Raw genomic sequence first — 24,429 nt, forward strand, 5'->3', positions numbered from 1 at the left:
AAAGAGTTTCGATTTTTAAAGTAACTTTATGTGAATCTCACATTAATCTCATTATTTTCATATTAGTTGGTGGTATCATGATCTAGGTTGACTTACTAGTCATATTTAAGGTATTGGGAACCTGTCCTATTGTAGTAGTTATCGTTTACATGGTTGAAAATAAGTTATCTTGTGTACAAAGATGTTTTATCTAATATAAAAATCAATGGCGAAGCTCGATGATGACGCCCACGACGAGGATGATGAAATTGGAGACGATGACAATGATGGCAACGATGACGAAAATGAAGACAATGAAAATGATGATGGACAACAAGAAGGAATGATGATAATGTCACAAGTCTGGTGAATATGTTTGGGGAGGTGTTTATGGGTATCTATTCGAAAAATGTGTCAACAAAAATAGTAAACAAATGGTTTCAGCATTTGAGTGGTGATAGATTAATCTATCTGTATATTAAATTATCGATGTTGTGTTATATATTTTTTTCTTTATATGAAATTTTATATGTTGTTGCTACCACGAACAATAGACAGTGTAGAGCGTCAAGCTCTTGATTTTGGTAGTGTGAACGATCTTGCTAAGAAGAAAATGATAGTTAGAAGTGTAAAGTTACCATGATACATGGGATGACTAAGACATCCTTTTATAGGAGTTTTCCACCCAAGCTGAATTTAGCGCTAACTAGCTTGATTGGGTATACCATTTTCCTTCTTTTCTCAGTCGAAGGGCTCGCATCTACCTCTTTGATTAAGAGACTATGATACGATACATGATTCTCTATTATTTAAATTTAATATATTAATTAAGTTAACATCTTAGTAGCCAGAGGAAAAGAAAGCAAAAGCGATTCTTGTAGTAGCGGCAAGCGAAATGGGAGCAACCTAAACTATTATTTGGTTTCCTTAACATATTATAACTAGGATTATTTATTGTTTATCTTTTCCTATTTTATGTGTTTTCTTTTCCTATAAATTGTAATTGTTTCGAGAAGAAAAATAATAAGAAAGTTGTCTCAAGTTTTGTTTTTTTTCTTCTCTTTTGTTCTTGGAGCCTAACCCACTCTACGGGTCTATTGGGAGATTGACCATCTCGAATCGGTCTCTGTCAAACTAATGTCCACTTTTTTAGGGACAAAGCTAATTTACTCAATACCCATATGATCGTATGATCTTGCGAGTTGTCAACGCATGTTGACTTTATGACCTACTGTTGTGCAGTCATATCAGAAGATGATTTATGTCATTTTACCATTCGACCATCAAAGCTAATGAACCGCTTTGTCTAAGCATACTGATGTATCTTTGTCATCATCAACAAACTTGAATCCGCCACTCCCAATGCAATCGATGGAACCCATAAGCATCACCGTAATTAAAAAAGCACAGTTGATACAAACACGTTCTATTCCGAAATGTTGGAGAAACAAATTGGATTTAAAACTCTTGAACTTGAGTTTTCTTGAAACTTGATTACGGAGTCCTTTCGTCACAGGTGGATATGAGTACGGCAAATATATATATATATATATATATGGTTGTTGGTTGATTGGTTGAATAAAACAAATAATGCCAAATAATGCAGTGGCAAATATCGAAATTGGAAGGAACAGAATTTGGGTTTTTGTTTTTCACAAATCTAAATTTCAACTACTTCTCTTTTCCTTATTATTAAAACGCAAAGTAAATAACCCTATTTATAAACTAAATAAATTTGAGTTTGACTTAAACTAGGAAACTAATAAAAGATAAACTTAAACTTTAAATAATAAACATAAATAATATATTTAAATTTGATCTCCTCATTATCCTCTCCTTGAAATCCACCTAGCCACCTCTCGGTTTATCTTTAACGAATTGGGATTATAATAATCATTCACACCCCTTAATCTTGATTCGTTCCTTTCAGATCTTCAATCCCGAGCAATTTCCTTATCTCTTCAAACTTTAACTTCGGTAGTGCTTTTGTAAGAATATCCGCCTTTTGTTTCTCTCCAATAATGTGTTCAACTTGGACTTCACCACGTTCAATACATTCACGAATGAAGTGAAATCTAATATTAATATGCTTACTTCTTCCATGAAACACGGGATTCTTCATACGATCAATAGCGGATCTATTATCCACATGTAAAGTCACCACCTTTTCTTCATGCCCGGTCAACTCGCTTAACAATCCCCTTAACCATATAGCTTGACAAGCTGCGGTTGCTGCTGCCATGTACTCAGATTCACACGATGACAAGGCTACGGTTTGTTGTTTTTGTGAGAGCCATGAGATCAATGCACCACCATAATAAAACGCCATTCCGGTTGTACCTCGTCCATCAGACTGATCCATACCGTTATTACTTTCACAAAAACTAACCAACTCTCTACTACCGCATCCATACGTTAAACCATATCCACTCGTGCCTTGTACGTATCGTAATATATACTTGAGAATCTGCATATGGGATTGTTTCGGTTCTTGCATAAACCTACTAGCAACTCCAACTGAGTAGCTTAAATCGGGCCTCGTGTGTGTCAAATACCTTAAGCTACCGATTATTCTTCGATATTCGGTTGCATCAACGGGTTCTCCTTCTTCATCTTTCGTCACTTGCAACCGATGTTCCATAGGAAATCGAGTCGGGTTGCACTCGCTTAAACCTGCACTCATCAAAATTTTATTAGAATAAGCTTCTTGTTTCAACTTTATCTCATGCTTCTTTTGGGTAACTTCAATGCCTAAATAATAAGATAGCATTCCGAGATCTTGCATCTCGAACTCATTCTTCATTTAACTTTTGAATTTCTCAATCTCGGCTTGACTCGAACCAGTCATGATAAGATCATCGACATATACACCAACAATGAGAATGCCAGTTCTCGTATTCCACTTGTACACCGCGGGTTCTCTTGGACATCGAGTAAAATCCAAACCTTTCAACGTATTGTCGAGTTTTTCGTTCTAAGCTCGTGGGGCTTGGCGAAGACCGTATAAAGCCTTTCGTAACTTATAAACTATACCGTGTTTCCCGGGAACATCAAAACCACCAGGTTGTTTTACGTACACTTCTTCCTTCAACTCGCCATTTAAGAACGCCGATTTAACGTCCAAATGGTAAACGAACCAACCATAATTCGCTGCGATTGCTAAAATCAAGCGTACGGTTTCCATTCTCACCACCGGGGCAAAAACCTCATCAAAGTCTACCCCGTGCTCTTGCACGTACCCCTTCGCGACTAGTCGTGCTTTGTACTTTGTTATTGACCCGTCTGCATCACGTTTGGTTTTAAACACCCACTTCAAACCAATCGCCTTGTGACCCGCTGGCAGGTTACATAAGTCCCACGTATTGTTTTGTTCAATTGAGACTAATTCAGATCTCATTGCTTCTCGCCATTTCTTTGAACTCTTTGCCTCTTCAAAGGTAGCTGGCTCTTCATCTAGGAGAAGACATTCTCCTTCACTCGACATTACATAATCTTCAAACCTTTTAGGAGGGACCGATTGACGACCAGTTTTTCGCAGCTCAGGTTCAGGATTTTCTTCCGGTTGGTCTTCAAATTCAGGCCCGTTGAGGCCCGTTGGGTCTTCGTTTTCAACTGGAATTTCTTGTTGAACTTCTTCTTGGACATGCTCGATTATAAATTCAACCCATTCGGGTCCGGTTCCGACTTGAAATGAGTCGGTATGTTGAGACCAGTCAAACTTTTGACTTTCTTCGAAACGGACATCCCGGCTCACATAAATACGGTTTTGAGCCGGGTCGTACAACCAATAAGCTTTTATCCCGGTTCGGTTCCAAGATGTACAACCTCCATACTCCGATCATCTAACTTTTGAAGGTTGACGGTGGGTATCTTCATGTACGTTAAGCACCCAAACACCCGTAAGTGTGTTATGTTGGGCTTTCGGCCCATCAAAGCTTCATAGGGGGTTACCGTCTTCAATGCTTTAGTTGGTACCCGATTCAACACGTAAACCGAGTGTTTCACCGTTTCTCCCCAAAAATTTTGTGGAAGGTCCATAGCTTTTATCATACTTCTTGTTGCATTTAGGACCGTTCGGTTTCGCCTTTCCACTACACCGTTTTGTTGAGGAGAGTAATGTAACACCCCCGACCAAAGGCGGATTATACATCGGGGCGCCACATATTGTTTCATTACTCGTGACACTATTGGTGTCAATATTTATTAATACACATTTTATCGCGCACCGCGCAGCGGGGAAAATAAAGAACATAATCAACATAAATCAATATATTTATAAATCATAATATTCAAATAACATAAACTTGTCTTGTTACATTTTAAATCTAGGTCCAAAACAAAAGTAAACATCCTATGTGTCCCCAAGCTTCAAAACAGCTACTGCAACCCTGAACATGTGTTAAAATAAACGTCAAACACTTGCGTGTTGGTGAGAAATCAAGTTTAATAGATATTCATAGTTAATCATAGATAATCATAGATAACAACAGTAAATCTGCGCGCAACATATGTTAATCTGGTATCTAACAAGGGTGAAATCAGATTGTGACCAAGCCTTAGATTCATAGCTCATAGTTCAATCCGTACTCCCAATTGAGCACAAAAACAAGAAAACTGTGCAAGTGTAAACAAAAGAGAAAACATAAACGATAGGTTCTCCCGTGTCTACCAATGGATCCATGAGAACTTCGGAATAGGCCGAACAAAGCGGTTAATGATACACACATACAAATAACAGCCAAGTAAATATCCATAACACATGGGATACTGCGCGACTAAAACTTCATAAACAGTTTAAGACTCAGTTTTGTACGAACACATGAACATCCCAAAACATTAAAACAAAAAGGGATTAGATACGAGATTACTCACTTGATAAAGATGCGATGTAAGATAAAGCAAGAACCAACTTTAAACAAGCAAAGTTAACCTATAATTAAAGATTATGTTTCAACGATCGGTTTTAGGTCTAGGTAATAAGTTAGCATAATTAATAAGTAAATTATTATATATAATATATTACCGGAAAAGCAGGAAGAACAAGGAGGAAGACGGAGGCAAGAGAGGAGGCGGCAGGAGGACAACGGCAGAGAGCAAGAGGGAGGAAGAGATAATAAGTGTAGTGTGTGAAGTGTTAAGAAAATACTACTATTATTTATAGGCAAACCCTAGGGGACATAAACCCTAGAAAAGATCTCCAAAAGTAAAAGAAAAGATAACAGCAAAAAGATTCCAAAAGCAAGATCTCAAAAGATAACAAAAGATATCAAAAGCAAAAAGTAAAAGATTTCAAAAGATATGGCAGCAGGAAAAGAGAAAAGCAAAAGGGGAAAGCTGTCAGGGAACAGTAAAAAGCATGGGCAGGGACAGAAAAAGGTACAGGTCAAGCATGGCAAAAGCAGATCCTCAAAAGATAATGTCAGTTACTTTATCTACCAACCAATGGGGTTGGTACGCATGCAGCGCCGAAAGCAACTATTCAGACATAAAGCAAAGCAGGTCAACAGCTCAAAAGATAAGACAACACAAAAGCAAACGGCTAGATTTAAACAAGGGTTCAGCGCGAGAAGGCTGTGTGCGCGAGCGCGAAGGCTGGCACAACAATCCTTAGCGCGCTGCGGGAAGAATCACAAATCCTTAGCGCACTGCGAGAACATAAATTCCTAGCGCGCCGCGGGAACTACAAATTCTCAGCGTGCTGCGTGAAGAACTAGAATTCTTAGCGCATCGCGGGAAGAACATACATTCTTAGCGCGCTGCGAGAAGAGTTCTCTTCACGCATTGCAGGAACAAGATGTCTTCACGCAGGCTTCCTTAGCGCGAGGAGCTGCAGACATCCTTAGGCGAGAAGAACCAAAGGACAAGCAAAGAAGAGGGTTCAAGGCTTAAGGGTTAAGCAGGAGGGCGGGACGGCGACAAGACAAAGAGGCGGGACGACAAGAAAGGAAGGCGGACGGCGGAAAGAAAGGGGAAGAGAAAGAGGCGGGAATGAACAAATAAATATATTTAATTTACTCAGTTAAATTTACAAGGATTAATAATAAACTTTAAATCATAAAAAAAAAGAAACGGATCAGAGAAACGGGTACCTGGGTCGGGTCGGATTCGGGCAGTTGTCACAGTCTCCCCTACTTTAAGAAATTTCGTCCCGAAATTTAACTCGTAGTAGGTGGCGCAGAGAAAAGGTACGGGTACTTGATCTTCATCAGATCTTCCCTTTCCCAAGTGAACTCGGCTCCGCGCTTGGACTGCCAACGAACTTTAACAATAGGGATGCGACTAGCGCTTGGTTTTCTTCACCTCGCGATCCATAATCTCCACGGGCTTCTCAACAAAATGCATAGATTCATCAACTTGAACTTCATCAAGAGGAATGTGAAGGTTCTCGTCAGCTAAACACTTCTTGAGATTGGATACATGGAAAGTTGGATGCACATTACTGAGCGCGGGCGGCAGGTCAAGTTTGTAGGCAACTTTTCCTATACGCGCGAGAATCTTGAATGGCCCAACATAACGAGGCGCAAGTTTACCTTTCTTCCCAAAGCGGACAACACCCTTCCAAGGCGACACTTTGAGGAGAACAAGATCACCAACTAGAAATTCGAGAGGCTTTCGCCTGCGATCAGCATAACTCTTCTGCCGGCTTCTGGCAGTCAGCAGACGATCACGGATCTTGGCGATTTTATCGGTTGTCTCTTGAACTAGTTCGGGTCCTGTGATTTGAACTTCACCCACTTCGTTCCAACAAATCGGTGAACGGCACTTTCGACCGTAAAGTGCTTCAAATGGGGCCATACCAATGCTAGAATGATAGCTGTTATTATAAGAAAACTCGATCAAAGGTAGGTGTGAATCCCAATTACCTCCAAAATCAAGAACACAAGATCGAAGCATATCTTCAAGGGTTTGAATGGTTCGCTCAGACTGACCGTCAGTCTGAGGATGATATGCCGTACTCATGTCCAAGCGAGTTCCTAGCGCAGATTGGAGAGATTTCCAAAAGCGAGATATAAAACGGCCATCGCGATCGGATATGATGCTCAAAGGAATACCATGGCGGCAGACAATTTCCTTGACATAAAGCTGCGCGAGATGCTCAACATGGTAGTTTTCACGAATGGGCAGAAAGTGAGCAGATTTAGTCAATCGATCCACTATTACCCAAATGCTATCATGTTTGTTTGCTGTCAAAGGTAACTTGGTAATAAAGTCCATCGCTATACCTTCCCATTTCCACGTAGGAATTTCTGGTTGTTCGAGCAAACCAGATGGGCGTTGGTGTTCAGCTTTAACTTTAGAACAAGTCAGGCACTTAGCTACGAACACAGCAATATCCTTTTTCATGCCAGGCCACCAATAAGTAATGCGCAAATCCTTGTACATCTTATCAGCGCCAGGATGAATAGAATATCGAGATTTGTGCGCTTCACTCAGGATATCAGCGCGAAGATTCTCATCACAAGGGATCCAGATGCGATTGAGATAGCAGAGAATTCCATTCAGATTAGGGACAAAGAGTGCTTCCGCGCCACACGCTAACTCGGCGCGAAGGTTACCATTACTGATGGATGCGCGCTGCGCGTCACGAATACGCGATTCAAGGTTGCTTTGAATCGGCGCGAAGTGAAGCTGGGTGCGCGGCAAGATACAGTTAAGTTGGCAGGGTTTTCGGCTGAGCGCATCGGCTACCACATTAGCCTTACCAGGATGATACCGGATCTCACAATCGTAATCGCTGATGAGTTCGTTCCATCGGCGTTGCCTCATGTTAAGTTCCTTTTGATCAAAGATATGCTGAAGGCTTTTATGGTCAGTGTAGAGGATACACTTAGTACCATAAAGGTAGTGTCTCCAGATCTTCAAGGCAAAAACAACTGCACCAAGCTCGAGGTCGTGAGTTGTATAATTCTTTTCATGAACCTTGAGTTGCCTTGATGCGTAAGCGATAACCTTGCCTCGTTGCATAAGAACACAACCGAGACCTTGGTTGGATGCATCGCAATACACGACAAAATCATCATTACCCTCAGGTAGCGCAAGAACAGGAGCTTCACACAACAAACGCTTGAGCGTCAGAAAGGCTTCTTCTTGCTTCGAGCCCCAAATATACGGTTTACCTTTGTGCGTTAGAGCTGTTAAAGGCAAAGCGATCTTTGAGAAGTTCGAAATGAAACGCCGGTAATAACCAGCTAAGCCCAGAAAGGAACGGATCTCAGAAGGAGAGGATGGCGTAATCCAGTTCTTGATTGCTTCAATCTTGGATGGGTCGACATGAATACCCATCTTGTTTACAACATGACCAAGAAACTGTACTTCATCAGACCAAAATTCACACTTGGAAAGCTTAGCATAGAGTTGCTCGGCTCTAAGCTTTTGCAATACCAACCGGAGATGTTGCTCATGCTCGGCCTTGGTCTTAGAATACACCAGAACATCATCGATAAACACGATCACGAATTTATCCAAGAAAGGCCTACACACCCGATTCATAAGATCCATGAAAACGGCGGGTGCGTTGGTTAAACCGAAGGACATGACCAAGAATTCAAAATGGCCATAACGAGTTCGAAAAGCAGTCTTCGGAACATCTTCATCGCGGATACGCAACTGATGATAACCAGAACGGAGATCGATCTTCGAGAAACAGGAGGCACCTTGGAGTTGATCAAAGAGGTCGTCAATACGCGGTAAGGGATACCGGTTCTTAATGGTGAGTTTGTTCAACTCGCGGTAATCAATACACATGCGAAACGATCCATCTTTCTTTTTAACGAACAACACCGGAGCACCCCAGGGCGAAGAGCTAGGGCGAATGAATCCTTTAGCAGTCAACTCTTGAAGTTGGCTGGCCAATTCTTGCATCTCAGCGGGTGCAAGACGATAAGGAGATTTAGCCACGGGGGAAGCACCAGGGACAAGATCAATACGGAACTCGACTTCACGAGCGGGAGGGATACCAGGAAGATCATCAGGAAAAACTTCAGGAAAATCACGCACAACAGGGATATCGCGAAGCTTCTTTCCTTCATCGGGTTTAACCACATGGGCTAGAAATGCAATACACTTCTTCCGCATGAGTCTTTGGGCTTCGGCGCAAGACATAAGTTTAAGACCACTGGAGGGTTTTTCGCCGTAGATATGAAGATCACCATTTTCTCGAGGTATGCGAATCAATTTCTTGGCGCAAATAACTTCGGCGCGATTCTTCGAGAGCCAGTCCATACCAATGATAACATCAAAGCTTCCAAGAGGCATAGGGATGAGGTCGATTAGAAAATCGTTTTCGTTAAGATTAAGCGTGCAATCTTTAATCACCGAGTTTATTAAAACAGTTTCACCATTAGCCAATTCAACTGAAAAATCTTCTTTTAAATCGCTGCGCGGTCGCGCAAGCTTCTGCTCAAACGCGCGAGAAATAAAACTTCGATCGGCGCCAGTATCAAAAAGCATAGATGCATAAAATCCATTAAGCAAAAATGTACCATTAACTACGTCGTTATTCGCTTGCGCTTGGTGCGCGGTTATGTTAAAAGCTCGGCCACGCGTCACTTGGTTCGAAATTTGGTTCACCGGATTCGCTTGAGTAATCTGAACTTGTAGCCTTGGGCATGCGTTCCGGAAATGACTTGGATCACCGCAGTTAAAGCACGATCTGGGTCGTGGGTTTTGGTAAGTTGGCTGTGGGTTCTGCGGGTAGGCTGGTGGTGTTGGCGCAATCGGATTGGAGGGAGGGGTTCTACAGTACTCAACGGAGTGACCTACGCGGCCACATCGGTTACATTGTCGACACGGGACTTGAGGTGGGTGATGAAGTCTACAGGTTGGGCAAAAGGGTTGGTTTCCTGTGTAAGGTTTCTTAGTTGGCGGGGCAGGAAGTGCTGGATTGGTTAAGGCATAGTTGTGGACTACAGGAGGTGCTGGGTAGGTTGACAGTGGGTTAGGCGCGTAAACTGGTTGATAAATTGGTTGCTGGACAATGGGCGGGTTGGTAAGCGCATAGGCTTTGTCTGCGCCTACGTTTCTGGTTATGGTTTGAGGGTTCTGGTTTGGTTTCTGTTGGTTCAGGGACAGTCTTGGTGGGTTTGGTCTTCTCAGTTCCCCGCAGGAACAGGGTTCCTGCTCTGACATGGTTGTCGCTGAGCACAGCGGCCAACTCGATGGCGTCAGAGAGGGTAACTGGGTTTCTGGCCCATACCGAATCTTGAATTTCCATGGGGAGACCCCCAAGGAATTTCTCGATGGCTCGGCGGGAAGGGGTAACAAGGTGAGGGACCAGTAAGCTTAGCTCGTGGAAGCGCGTCGCGTACTCGCGCGCTTCACCGCTGTATTGCTTAAGATTCCAAAATTCCTCCTCCAGGCGCTTAACTTCGTTGGGAGGGCAGAATTCTCGCGTAAGAATTTCCTTGAATTCCTCCCATGTCATGCTAGAAGCAGCCTCTGCGCCACGCGCATGAGCTACTCCATTCCACCATGTAAGCGCTCTGGATTCCAGGACACTGGAAGCATATAGGGTTCGTCTGTCTGAGGGGCATTGGGTATGGAGGAAAGTGTTTTCAATCTTCTCAAGCCATTGGAGCATCACGGTGGCTCCTTCAAGACCTGTGAACTTCGGAGGGTTACCCGCATTAAAGGACTTAATGTTATAACTGGAGGTATTAGCATTGTTTTGGCTCAAAGCTTGGGCTATTGCGGCGGCCATTTCCTGGGAACGTTGCTGTCTACGCACGCGCGAGGCTTCTCTTCTCTGAAATCGGCGAGATAGCGGAGGCATTCTATAAAAGTTTTAATTTTAGTTAATATCTTGGTTTTTATCGCAAAGTTTAACTTTATAAAGCTTGGTTTCGCAGAGTTAGATACTATCAAAAGTTAAAGTAAAATAAATGATCCTAAATGCAGACTTTAATAAAGGTAACAAATTCGAATCAAGAATCGACAATTCACGTATCACCGTGACTTTCCGAGTTCTCAATTTAAAATAGCTAGTAAACGGGTGTTGGAGATTGACGATTCATGTATCACCATGACTTTCCAATCTTCAATATAAAATATACAAGAAAATGAGTATTGGAGGTTGACAATTCATGTATCACCATGACTTTTCAAGTCTCCAACCTCAGAACATAATCGTAAATGGAAATTGAAAATCAAACTATTCATGTATCACCATGACTTTTCGGATTTTCAACCCCAACAAACGAATATGTAAGTAAAATCAATAAAATCGAAATTCAACAAAAATCGAAATATCGCGAAATAAAACATAAAATCATATACTGCGCAAGCGCGAGCATATTCATAAATAACGAGTAATTAACAATAAGCGCGCAAACATGAGATTTCTCTCATGCGCGAGAAGGGACTCTTAGGTATTCTAGGCCGTTACGTCTAACCACCTATCCTAAAGTCAACGAGCTCTGATACCAATCTGTAACACCCCGACCAAAGGCGGATTATACATCGGGGCGCCACATATTGTTTCATTACTCGTGACACTATTGGTGTCAATATTTATTAATACACATTTTATCGCGCCACGCGCAGCGGGGAAAATAAAGAACATAATCAACATAAATCAATATATTTATAAATCATAATATTCAAATAACATAAACTTGTCTTGTTACATTTTAAATCTAGGTCCAAAACAAAGTAAACATCCTATGTGTCCCCAAGCTTCAAAACAGCTACTGCAACCCTGAACATGTGTTAAAATAAACGTCAAACACTTGCGTGTTGGTGAGAAATCAAGTTTAATAGATATTCATAGTTAATCATAGATAATCATAGATAACAACAGTAAATCTGCGCGCAACATATGTTAATCTGGTATCTAACAAGGGTGAAATCAGATTGTGACCAAGCCTTAGATTCATAGCTCATAGTTCAATCCGTACTCCCAATTGAGCACAAAAACAAGAAAACTGTGCAAGTGTAAACAAAAGAGAAAACATAAACGATAGGTTCTCCCGTGTCTACCAATGGATCCATGAGAACTTCGGAATAGGCCGAACAAAGCGGTTAATGATACACACATACAAATAACAGCCAAGTAAATATCCATAACACATGGGATACTGCGCGACTAAAACTTCATAAACAGTTTAAGACTCAGTTTTGTACGAACACATGAACATCCCAAAACATTAAAACAAAAAGGGATTAGATACGAGATTACTCACTTGATAAAGATGCGATGTAAGATAAAGCAAGAACCAACTTTAAACAAGCAAAGTTAACCTATAATTAAAGATTATGTTTCAACGATCGGTTTTAGGTCTAGGTAATAAGTTAGCATAATTAATAAGTAAATTATTATATATAATATATTACCGGAAAAGCAGGAAGAACAAGGAGGAAGACGGAGGCAAGAGAGGAGGCGGCAGGAGGACAACGGCAGAGAGCAAGAGGGAGGAAGAGATAATAAGTGTAGTGTGTGAAGTGTTAAGAAAATACTACTATTATTTATAGGCAAACCCTAGGGGACATAAACCCTAGAAAAGATCTCCAAAAGTAAAAGAAAAGATAACAGCAAAAAGATTCCAAAAGCAAGATCTCAAAAGATAACAAAAGATATCAAAAGCAAAAAGTAAAAGATTTCAAAAGATATGGCAGCAGGAAAAGAGGAAAAGCAAAAGGGGAAAGCTGTCAGGGAACAGTAAAAAGCATGGGCAGGGACAGAAAAAGGTACAGGTCAAGCATGGCAAAAAGCAGATCCTCAAAAGATAATGTCAGTTACTTTATCTACCAACCAATGGGGTTGGTACGCATGCAGCGCCGAAAGCAACTATTCAGACATAAAGCAAAGCAGGTCAACAGCTCAAAAGATAAGACAACACAAAAGCAAACGGCTAGATTTAAACAAGGGTTCAGCGCGAGAAGGCTGTGTGCGCGAGCGCGAAGGCTGGCACAACAATCCTTAGCGCGCTGCGGGAAGAATCACAAATCCTTAGCGCACTGCGAGAACATAAATTCCTAGCGCGCCGCGGGAACTACAAATTCTCAGCGTGCTGCGTGAAGAACTAGAATTCTTAGCGCATCGCGGGAAGAACATACATTCTTAGCGCGCTGCGAGAAGAGTTCTCTTCACGCATTGCAGGAACAAGATGTCTTCACGCAGGCTTCCTTAGCGCGAGGAGCTGCAGACATCCTTAGGCGAGAAGAACCAAAGGACAAGCAAAGAAGAGGGTTCAAGGCTTAAGGGTTAAGCAGGAGGGCGGGACGGCGACAAGACAAAGAGGCGGGACGACAAGAAAGGAAGGCGGGACGGCGGAAAGAAAGGGGAAGAGAAAGAGGCGGGAATGAACAAATAAATATATTTAATTTACTCAGTTAAATTTACAAGGATTAATAATAAACTTTAAATCATAAAAAAAGAAACGGATCAGAGAAACGGGTACCTGGGTCGGGTCGGATTCGGGCAGTTGTCACACCTTCAAGGCCTGTGAACTTCGGAGGGTTACCCGCATTAAAGGACTTAATGTTATAACTGGAGGTATTAACATTGTTTTGGCTCAAAGCTTGGGCTATTGCGGCGGCCATTTCCTGGGGAACGTTGCTGTCTACGCATGCGCGAGGCTTCTCTTCTCTGAAATCGGCGAGATAGCGGAGGCATTCTATAAAAATTTTAATTTTAGTTAATATCTTGGTTTTAGCGCAAAGTTTTAATCTTATAAAGCTTGGTTTCACGGAGTTAGATACTATCAAAAGTTAAAGTAAAATAAATGATCCTAAATGCAGACTTAATAAAGGTAACAAATTCGAATCAAGAACCGACAATTCACGTATCACCGTGACTTTCCGAGTTCTCAATTTAAAATAGCTAGTAAACGAGTATTGGAGATTGACGATTCATGCATCACCATGACTTTCCAATCTTCAATATAAAATATACAAGAAAATGAGTATTGGAGGTTGACAATTCATGTATCACCATGACTTTTCAAGTCTCCAACCTCAGAACATAATCGTAAAGGGAAATTGAAAATCAACTATTCATGTATCACCATGACTTTTCGGATTTTCAACCCCAACAAACGAATATGTAAGTAAAATCAATAAAAATCGAAATTCAACAAAAGTCGAAATATCGCGGAATAAAATCATATACTGCGCAAGCGCGAGCATATTCATAAATAACGAGTAATTAACAATAAGCGCGCAAACATGAGATTTCTCTCATGCGCGAGAAGGGACTCTTAGGTATTCTAGGCCGTTACGTCTAACCACCTATCCTAAAGTCAACGAGCTCTGATACCAATCTGTAACACCCCGACCAAAGGCGGATTATACATCGGGGCGCCACATATTGCTTCATTACTCGCGACACTATTGGTGTCAATATTTATTAATACACATTTTATCGCGCAACGCGCAGCGGGGAAAATAAAGAACATAAATCAAACATAAATCAATATATTATAAATTATAACATTCAAACAACATTAACTTGTCTTGATACATTTTAATTCTAGGTCCAAAAGTAAAAACATCCTACGTGTCCACAAGCTCCAAAACAGCTACTGCAAACCTGAACATGTGTTAAAATAAACGTCAAACACTTGCGTGTTGGTGAGAAATCAAGTTTAATAGATAATCATAGATAATCACAGTAAATCTGCGCGCAACACGTGTATGTCTAGAGTTTAACAAGGGTGTAATCAGATTGTGATCAAGCCTAAGATAGTTCATAGATCATAGTTCAATCCATGCTCCCAATTGAGCATAAAAACGAGAAAACATCTGTGCAAGTGTAAACCAAGAAAACGTAACGAATAGGTCTCCCGTGTTCAACTAATGGTACCAACGGAACTGCGGAATAGGCCGAACAAAGCGGTTAATGATACACACATACAAATAAACAGCCAAGTAAACGTCCTCAACACATGGGATACTGCGCGACTAAAGTTCATAAACAAGTTTAAGACTCAAGTTTTGTATGAACACATGAACATCCCAAAGCATTTAAAATAAAAAGGGATTAGATACGAGATAACTCACTTGATAAACGATGCGGTGTAAGATAAAGCAAGAACCAACTTTAAACAAGCACAAGTTAACCTATAATTAAAGATTATTGTTTTAACGATCTGTTTTAAGTCTTGATTATAAGTTAGCATAAGTAAATTATTATATATAATATATTACCGGAAAAGCAGGAAGAACAAGGAGGAAGACGGAGGCAAGAGAGGAGGCGGCAGGAGGGCAACGGCAGAGAGCAAGAGGAAAATAGGAGAGATTAAGTGTTTGTGTGTGTAGTGTTAAGAAAATAATACTATTATTTATAGGAAAACCCTAGGAGACATAAATCCAGAAAAGGTTCCAAGACAAACAGAACAAGACAAAACAAAAGATATCAAAAGATATGGCAGCTGCAGGGGGCAAGATAAAGCTGTCAGCGAACAGTAAAAATGCTATGGGCAGGTCAGATAAAGGTACTGGTCAAGCATGGCAAAAGCAGATCTCAAAAGATAATGTCAGTCACTTTTTCTACCAACCAATGGGGTTGGTACGCATGCTGCGCCGAAAGTAACTTTTCAGACATTAGATAGGTTAGGTCAACAGCTCAGAGGAAAAGACATTTACAAAAGCAAACGGCTAGAATAAACAGAAGATACAAGGGTTAAGCGCGGGAAGGCTGAGTGCGCGAAGGCAGACACAGAAGGTCAAGAGAGCGCGAGCGCGAAGGTAGACAAAAACAACCTTAACGCGTCGCGGAAAGAACTTCATTTCCATGCGCACTGCGGGAAGAACCACATTTCTTAGCGCGCCGCGGGAGGAACTAAGATTCCTAGCGCGCCGCGGGAAGAACTATAATTCTTCGCGCGTCGGGGGAACTACAAATCCTTAACGCGTCGCGGGAAGCATTCGTCTCGCGTATCGCAGGAACAGATGGTCTTCACGCAGGATTTCTTGTAAGGGGTCTGCGCAGACAACCTTAGGCGGGAAGGAACAAGAGGGAAACAAGGCTTAAGGGCGGGATGGCGACAAGAGGGAAAAGAAGGCGGAAAGAGAGGAGAAGAGGAACGGGACGGCGGAAAGAAAGAGAGAGAAAGAGGCGGGAAGGAAAATACATTAAAAATAAAGTAAAATATAAGTATAAATAAATACTAGATCATAAAAGAAAGAGATCGGGTCAGAGAAACGGGTACCTGGGTCGGGTCGGATCGGGGCAGATGTTACAGTGAGCTTGTCACTGAGAAGGGGGGGGGGGGGGTTCCTCCTTGTGACCACCCTCCGGCGTGAGAATCAGACTAGATTGCTCTTTAAATATAAATGTATATTAAGAGATTGCTAGAGCAGATATCAGGTATAATATGATAAGATAAGTTAAGATATGATGGTCATACCATTTGTGGTATTTATAGCCGAAGGTAGGTTTCCAAGGAGGTGTGGCCGGCTGCAATAGTGTTCCTGTTCCCCCAACAGTGGCCTACGCACGTGCCCTGCTGGTAGTTGGTGGGTAGGCAGCGGCTGATAGTGACCAGGCCTGCTGTGTACTATTCCTTTTCCACCAACTGCCGGCTATGCACGTGGTATGACAGGAGTTGGTGAGTAGGCAGCGGCTAATAGTGACATACAGTACAGGAGCATGCTGCTCGCCATACTGTTGTCAATAAGCTGTCGTATCTTTAGTCAGATCTTTTGCCCATACCTCGTCAGGTACAGCACAGAAGATCTTCCCGTATCGTACGGACTGGCTTATGGGCGGGAGTATTCCCCCTCCCGCCTTTGTGCGGGATTGTTCCCGGCTTTGCTCATTCCTTCAGGTGACACTGAGTGATTGAGAGCTAAGTGCCTTGTGCGTGTAGCCTTGCTGCGCGGGTGGCCTTCCCTGATGGCTTGTATCCGAAGCTGCGGGAACAGGCGGAGTCCTTCACCATTGGGAGGCATTTCCTGCGGGAACAGCTTGCGTACTGCGCGTAAGGACGTCACGTCTCTGAGCATGGTTGGTCCTGCGGATCCAGTTGGTTTCTGCGCAGACGTCCCTTTTCAAGGTGAGTCTTGCGGGTCCAACTAGGCTCTGCTGGGACCTACCTCTTCAAACCCAGATCGGTGGAAGTGGACCAATGATCCTTCGGGCAAGTTTTTGGTAGCCTCTATGAAGTCTTTGTTGTTCTATGCCTCCAAATGTGACACACCGTTTCGTTATAAAATTCTGCCCATTCATGCATACTCGATTAGTGAGCTTCTAAAGATCCACGAAAATAGTAATCTTGGTCAAAGTAAGAAAAAAACGTTACACATGGTCATACTCAAGGCATGCTTGTGCATTTGGAAAACAAGGAATGGTGTTATGTTCTTTAATCAACCTGTTAGCTTTTCTAAAACTGTGGAAAGCATAAATCGTTGCGATACCTTTGGATCAAAAACCATTCACCTAGGAAAAGTCTCGTATAGAAAGATTAGTGTAATGTCCTTTTGTAATTCTTGTCGGTTTGTTGTTTGTTTTCCTAGAGTCTCACTAGTTGTTGAGTTAATGAAGGTTGTCATTCCAAAAAAACAAAAAATTACAAAATAAAATATGTTAAAATTAAATGAATACAATATATATGGTCAGCGTTAATGTGTAAGGAACATTGATTGCCGGGTAGACTACATGTTAAGCTGTCAACTTGAAACCAATTTGCTTACTTATGAAAAATAAACTAAGTCGTACATTTATTGAAGAAAGTCCGATTGATTACAAGCGGAACTGTATAGGTAAAAGACCAAAAGGTGTATAAAGTATAGGATCTTGATTATGGGTTCATTTATACGGCTAATCTCTCCAACTCGCTAACGTAGTTAGTTCTATTCTGTAAAGGTAGTGTAAAATGATTAAAACACCCTTATCCATCTTCATTTTCAGAATTTAGAAAACCTAAAATGCTTTTCATGGTTTCATAATAAACAAATTATAACTGTCAGCTTAATATTCATCTTCATAAACAAATACACCAACCTCAGGACCTTATTTGAGTATTCAATCTATGATCTTGATTCACAGTGCCTTTATAGCTATAAAATGACTAATTTGAAAGTTTATATTGTTTTTCAGTATTTGTTGAACTCCAACGGATTATCTAGCTTTAAATATTCTAAACTGCATTTTCCACTTTTATAATTTTTGTGAACCGTGTAATAATTAATCTGAATAGCGTTCTCATTAAGAATTTTTTTCAACAACCATTTTGATCGTTGACAGTCTACTAATCCATCAAATCATCTCCATTCCACCCTTAGAGGAAACCCACCATAGGTGAAAAAAAAACCTCTCCTATCAATTTCTACTTTTATAGAGTTTAAACTTTTTGTTGCAAATTTTGACAGGCACTTTCGTATGTGAAGTTTTCGTGATTGAAAGCGAATTCTCTAGTGGTGGATTCATCTTGTTGAAAGATATATACATAAACTTTCATGTTTGGCATGATAATAAATATGTTATCATAGGTTTCAGGATTTCCTGGATCCAAGCCAGTTTCTTATGGATTTAAGATATATAATTCAAGAATGTCTTCGATCAACTTAAACGGAAACAACAAAAGTAGGGTCAACTTAATTACATAGCTGGTCCATGTCCATCACAGTCGTTGATTGAAATATCATCATAAATGGATTGAAATATCATCATAAATGAATTTGACTCCACACGATCCTAAATTCAACCTCCAATAGTAGGCCCCACCCACCACCACAAAAATGAGAAATCTAGGATGGACTTGTGAATTAACAACGACAGACTAGATCTGTCATAAAACTAGAGCCGGTCGGACTTGTGAATTACTAGTTTACTGGTTCCGGCTGTCTAGAAGTGTGTGAATTACTAGTTTACTGGTTCCGGCTGTCTAGAAGTGTAAGAGATTTTATAAGGTTTCACTCGGCTCAGCTAACTTACACCCTTAGTTCCATCGTAATTCGCAACAATACCCATTAAAGAAATACCTTGTAATTATTTGCCAGCTTGAATTTCAGAAAATAATAATAAAGCTTTATTTGCTTATATTTTGAATGTTGCTTTCATGACTATATCTGATAGTTACATAAACAATATTCTACGTTATATAATCATAAACAACAATAAACTAAATAACTTTCGTGGGTTATAATTTACAAGCAACCTTGATAAAGATGGATAGTGAATGATCCATTTATTAAGAACCCTTGAGGTGTACACTTACAGTTTATAATAGGCCCAAAGTAATATTCAAAGTCTTCTGAAAACGATCAAATAAAAATGTGAACGAATTGTTCACACTTGACATGATTGGAAGCAGGACAGTAATTAACAAGTTTTCTGGCTATTCAAACCACAGTTAATTTATTATGCATGTGATTCATGTGGACCGTAGGTTAACAACCAATTCATGCCGTAAATGCTTAGAAGTTAAAACAACCTACCGACTCATGCTAATTCAATGTTTTCTGTTGGGAAAATTCGTGATAAAACACTTGGATAATTTGGGAGACTGGGAGTCATGAGTAAACTTTTGGATAAAATGTTTCGGTGGTTCTCCCGAAATTTCAATCGGATAAGCCTTAGTAATTTAATTGACAACAGCTTCATACGGATCTGTGTGAGAATTTTGAACCCAAGAGCCTGATCAAACAAGCTAGCGTGCACCCCATATCTCCTGACTTGTACGCTTGATGTATATTATGACTTGTTGGATGTATATTATGATTTAGATTGGTCGACAAATATATCCAATTACATTAAATACCTAACATTTGTTGTATACTTTTTATCTAATGTAAACTTTAAATTAGCTCCTTATTCACCTGCATGAATTTTCCCTTGCTAATGTAATGTAATTAATGGTCATGGGGAAATAAAGGTTACTTACGTTAGTAATTTAGAAATTAAGAATTATACATTTATCTTTAGTCAACAAAGATGGATTACCATTTTGGTTATTACAATATATTCTTTGATGGAAATAAATTTTTGGCCGGATATGATCGTGTGATATCCATAAGAAATTACGTACCCGGTTTCCAATTTAACTTTCAAAGTTGATATAAATAAAAAGCAAAAACAATCTAGCTTGTTGACATACATCAATTGCTTATTGGATTCTTAGGAAGACTTAAGACAAACTTGTTAATCCAAAGTCAGTCACGTAATTTGAAAAATAATCACCTTAATTAGTCGTTGTCATCCAGAAGGAAGACGAGTCATATTGTCAACATGAACTTTTTATTTAAAGTCCTAATTTTACTCGAAAAGTCTTCTTTACATCCAAATTACAGTTTCAGTCCATGCTCGTGCTAGTATAGAGTGATCTTAAATTTTTGTTTTTCCTCTCATTCACGTTATGTTTCTTTGAAAAGTTCATATACAATAAAATCCAACAATGGGAGTATGGGTATTCTTATTTGCAAAACTATGAGAGATTAAACCTACAAGAGAGAAAGAAACATAGTGTGAATGAGAAGAAAATCGAAAGGTCGTCGCCTAACAATAGCCACTAAAGGTCCTAAATGTTGTCGCTCTAGACGCCGTTGCTATAGATCAACCTATGGCATTAGTTTCTAAACATAATGATTGATCAATTGCTAATAATATGGGATTAATTTTATGTGACTTATGTTAATGACTGATGATCAGTCGTTAATATTATGACACCTTAGTGCTAGATTTAGTCACAAATAATGCTTATGCCAGATCATGAGGCTGGTTTTGGATGGAAATTTATACGCTATTGAACTTCAATCTGAAATACATCTAGTCTATATTCTATAATGAAAACTATCTCAAATGTATGGGTGATTGATTTGAATTATTTTAAAAATATTTGTTTAAAAGAAAGAGCCTATATATAAACTAGAATAATTAATGAAGAAATGTGAAAGTATAAATATGCTAATTCAAAAGATTCATATGAATCTTGTTATTTATTGGTTTTAAATGTAACATTTATATATATATTTTTTTTCTTTAAAATGTACCTTTTCCTTCAACTATTATTTATTGGTTTTAGTTTTGTAAGATTGCGACTATATTATTGTATATTAAAAGAATATATATCTTATATTGATACTACAAAGCGTGAGTTGAATAAGATGAGTTTGGGTCCACATATCGAAAGCGAAGGTATAGTTTGGATGTATATATATATTCACATGTGAGAGCACATCAAAGAAGAGGATATTAGATTAAATAGTTAACTAACTGAAGATACATGAACATGAACATGATGTTGAATGAGAGAAGAAAAGGTGAGATGGAGGTTGAGGAAAACGGCAACGGTGGTGGCCGAGGATACACCGAAGACGGCACGGTGGATCTCCGAGGGAACCCCGTCCTTCGATCAAAACGCGGTGGCTGGACAGCTTGTTCATTCGTTGTTGGTACGTACATATGTTATCTTTTCACTTTTCAGGCCAAACATACATTTATATTTTTATTTTTGGATATACACTTTTTTCATTCCAACCTTTTTGGACCAATTTATATATTCAACCAGCTCTGATATATATCTTTCTTGGATATCTTTGTTTGCTTGGATGTAATTCATGTACGTTTTGGTTTACTCACCACATGTTTATAGTACTATCATGGACCATGCTTATAGTTGACATTCGTGGACCCATTTCCATATGGAGGAATTGAACATTATTTGGTGTTGGCAATTAAGAAGTAACATGGAAATGTATTTAAGAGATGACTTTGTTTGCCTTAAAGTCGTTGCAAGAGATAAGAACTGAGAGAGAGTATCGACAAATTTATTGGTTTTATTAAACAAGAGAATATGATATGCATGAGTAAGTAGGAAACTGGCAAGTCATGCACACTCACCCACGCCTCACACCCAAGTCTTTACTCAAAACTAAACTCATCCTAGCTTATTATTATTATTATTATTATTCTTTATTATTAAAATTTTAAATTGTAATATTATTATACAATAATCGTATCTAGTATATCTCATAAATAGCAAAGTTATTGGATGAGATGCAGACAAACATTACTTCTAATCCTAGAGAGCTACCAAAACGAATAACAAAAGTAGTGAGGGAGTAACACAGTAAAATAAAACGCGCGTATGTATAGAATCATAATACCACATATATATAGACATATATTGTATAGACAAATACATGCAAAGGTCACCTAGAGTTTAGGGAATCCAAGCCTCTACCACAAAGTTAACACCCAAATGTATCCTATCTTAAATGTCTCTAATTAACCTTAACCGTACGTCTTTAATTACAAACCCCGATCATGGGTCATGTATGTAACAACGTAGCTACATAATGTATTTTCCATAAGTTTTTGCTCAAAAAATGAATCAACTAAATTCTAAATTTGTTATTGATTTAACGAAAAAACATAGCCATGTACATGTATAAGGTTTAGATTTTAGTTTAAGAATGAAAAGAGATGAATATCTAGATGGGTGCTTGTATATGCAGTGTATGAAGTGTTTGAGAGGATGGCATATTATGGGATATCATCCAACTTGGTCATATACCTAACGAAGAAGCTCCGGCAAGGGACGGTAACCTCGTCAAACAACGTGACCAATTGGGTAGGTACCATTTGGATGACTCCCATTCTTGGCGCTTATTTTGCGGATGCCGTCCTTGCCGTTATTGGACTTTCCTCATCTCAGCAGCCATCTACCTCTCGGTAATTATTTCAATTTCGTGTATTCATATATACTTGTAAATGTTAAAATTGGTTAAAGAAAGAATAAGTTATATATTATATGGGATATTAGTATTGTTTAAAGAATTTAGAGTCATACCATACTTTTGTGGAAAAAAATGCGTGCTATATATTTAAAAATTATATTAGTTTAGAAGAAAAAAATCCCATAGTTCTTTATTATATGACTTTTAACCTTCAAAGTAAAACCAGCACTTCCAAACTGTTTATATTAATGCTCACACATTTATTATTCGTGTGAAATCTTGACTAAAGAAATCTGCGTGTCGGCCAACTTGCAAATAATTTACGGGACATGGACTGAAATAAGATACATGCACATTCATTTGAAATATGTGTAAATATTTAATATCTTCTATAAGCAGGTAATATCATATCTTAGTAAATAGTAAATAATCTCTTGGGCTTTTTAACAAATAAAAAGAAAACGTAAATACATGTAGCTTCGTTAAGCACTAGGCCACTAGCCACACGAGCGTGCGGGGGTGGGGGTGGGGAGTAAGAATTTCTTTCATGGATGCTCAAAACTGTAACTTGATAAAACTTTTCGACACTCTTCATATAGTTACATGTTTACTTGAGATTGACTTGGGTGAGATATAATTTCTTTCAAAAAAATCTACAAAATCTTTTGGAATTGGTACGTGTGATATTAAGTACGAAATAAGGAGTTAAAGAATTGTATGTTATAACTAGCAAACAATATGGTTGGACAATAGGAAATACTTTAGTTAATTTGTTGACAAGATGAACTTGTGTGCCAAACCTGAAACAGGGAATGACCTTACTCACACTGGCGGTTTCGCTACCAGGGCTAAAGCCTCCCAGTTGCAATTCTGGGACCGACTGCAAAGAAGCGTCAACCTTGCAATTAGGCGTCTTCTTTGGCGCCCTCTACACACTCGCTGTTGGAACCGGTGGCACCAAGCCTAACATCTCAACCATCGGTGCGGACCAATTTGACGATTTTGACCCAAAAGAAAAGGGCCAAAAACTCTCCTTTTTCAACTGGTGGATGTTCAGCATCTTCTTTGGTACCCTCTTTGCCAACACAGTTCTCGTCTACATACAAGACAATGTCGGATGGACCCTTGGTTATGGCCTCCCCACACTCGGCCTCCTCATATCTATCTTGATCTTTTTGGCCGGGACGCCTTATTATAGGCATAAAGTTCCTACCGGTAGCCCCTTCACCAAGATGGCTAGGGTCATTCTTGCTGCCCTAAGGAAATGGAAGACACCCATTCCGAGTGATCCCAAAGAGCTCTATGAACTTGACTTGACCGAGTATGCTAAGAAAGGGAAATACAGGATCGATTCTACTCCCACACTCAGGTTGGATTACTATTTATGTTTACTTCATTTTTATTTATTCATTTGTTAATGACAAATATTATTTATACCCCTAGTTACTCCTAAATTACACCAAATTTACCCTTTCCTATGATTGAACCCAAATCCAAGAGGTTTGCACCTCTACGGCTCTACCATGTGCGCTAGTCTCACAATGACACGTTTACGTTAAATTACCTCATATTTCTAAACATTAGTTAATTGGTTGTACAGGTTCTTAAACAAAGCTTGTGTTAGAACAGGAGCAACTTCTCCGTGGATTTTATGCACGGTAACTGCAGTTGAAGAAACTAAACAGATACTACGAATGATACCCATCTTGATAGCAACCTTTGTCCCAAGCACAATGATTGCACAGATTAGTACACTATTTGTTAAGCAAGGAACAACTTTGGAGAGAAAGATCGGCAGCTTTGAAATCCCACCAGCCAGCTTAGCCGGATTTG

The 24,429-nt window shown here is 39.7% G+C and overlaps 1 pseudogene; it reads left to right on the top strand.

Annotated features, from left to right (window-relative positions):
• Positions 1 to 20,978: 20,978 nt before the first annotated feature.
• Positions 20,979 to 24,425, top strand: LOC143622506 (protein NRT1/ PTR FAMILY 5.2-like; annotated as a pseudogene).
• The last annotated feature ends 4 nt before the right edge of the window (positions 24,426 to 24,429 follow it).

Source organism: Bidens hawaiensis, unplaced genomic scaffold (genome assembly GCF_021521415.1).
Source record: "Bidens hawaiensis isolate Kalapana, Puna unplaced genomic scaffold, B.hawaiensis_p1.1 tig00003179_1, whole genome shotgun sequence".
NCBI lineage: Eukaryota > Viridiplantae > Streptophyta > Magnoliopsida > Asterales > Asteraceae > Bidens > Bidens hawaiensis.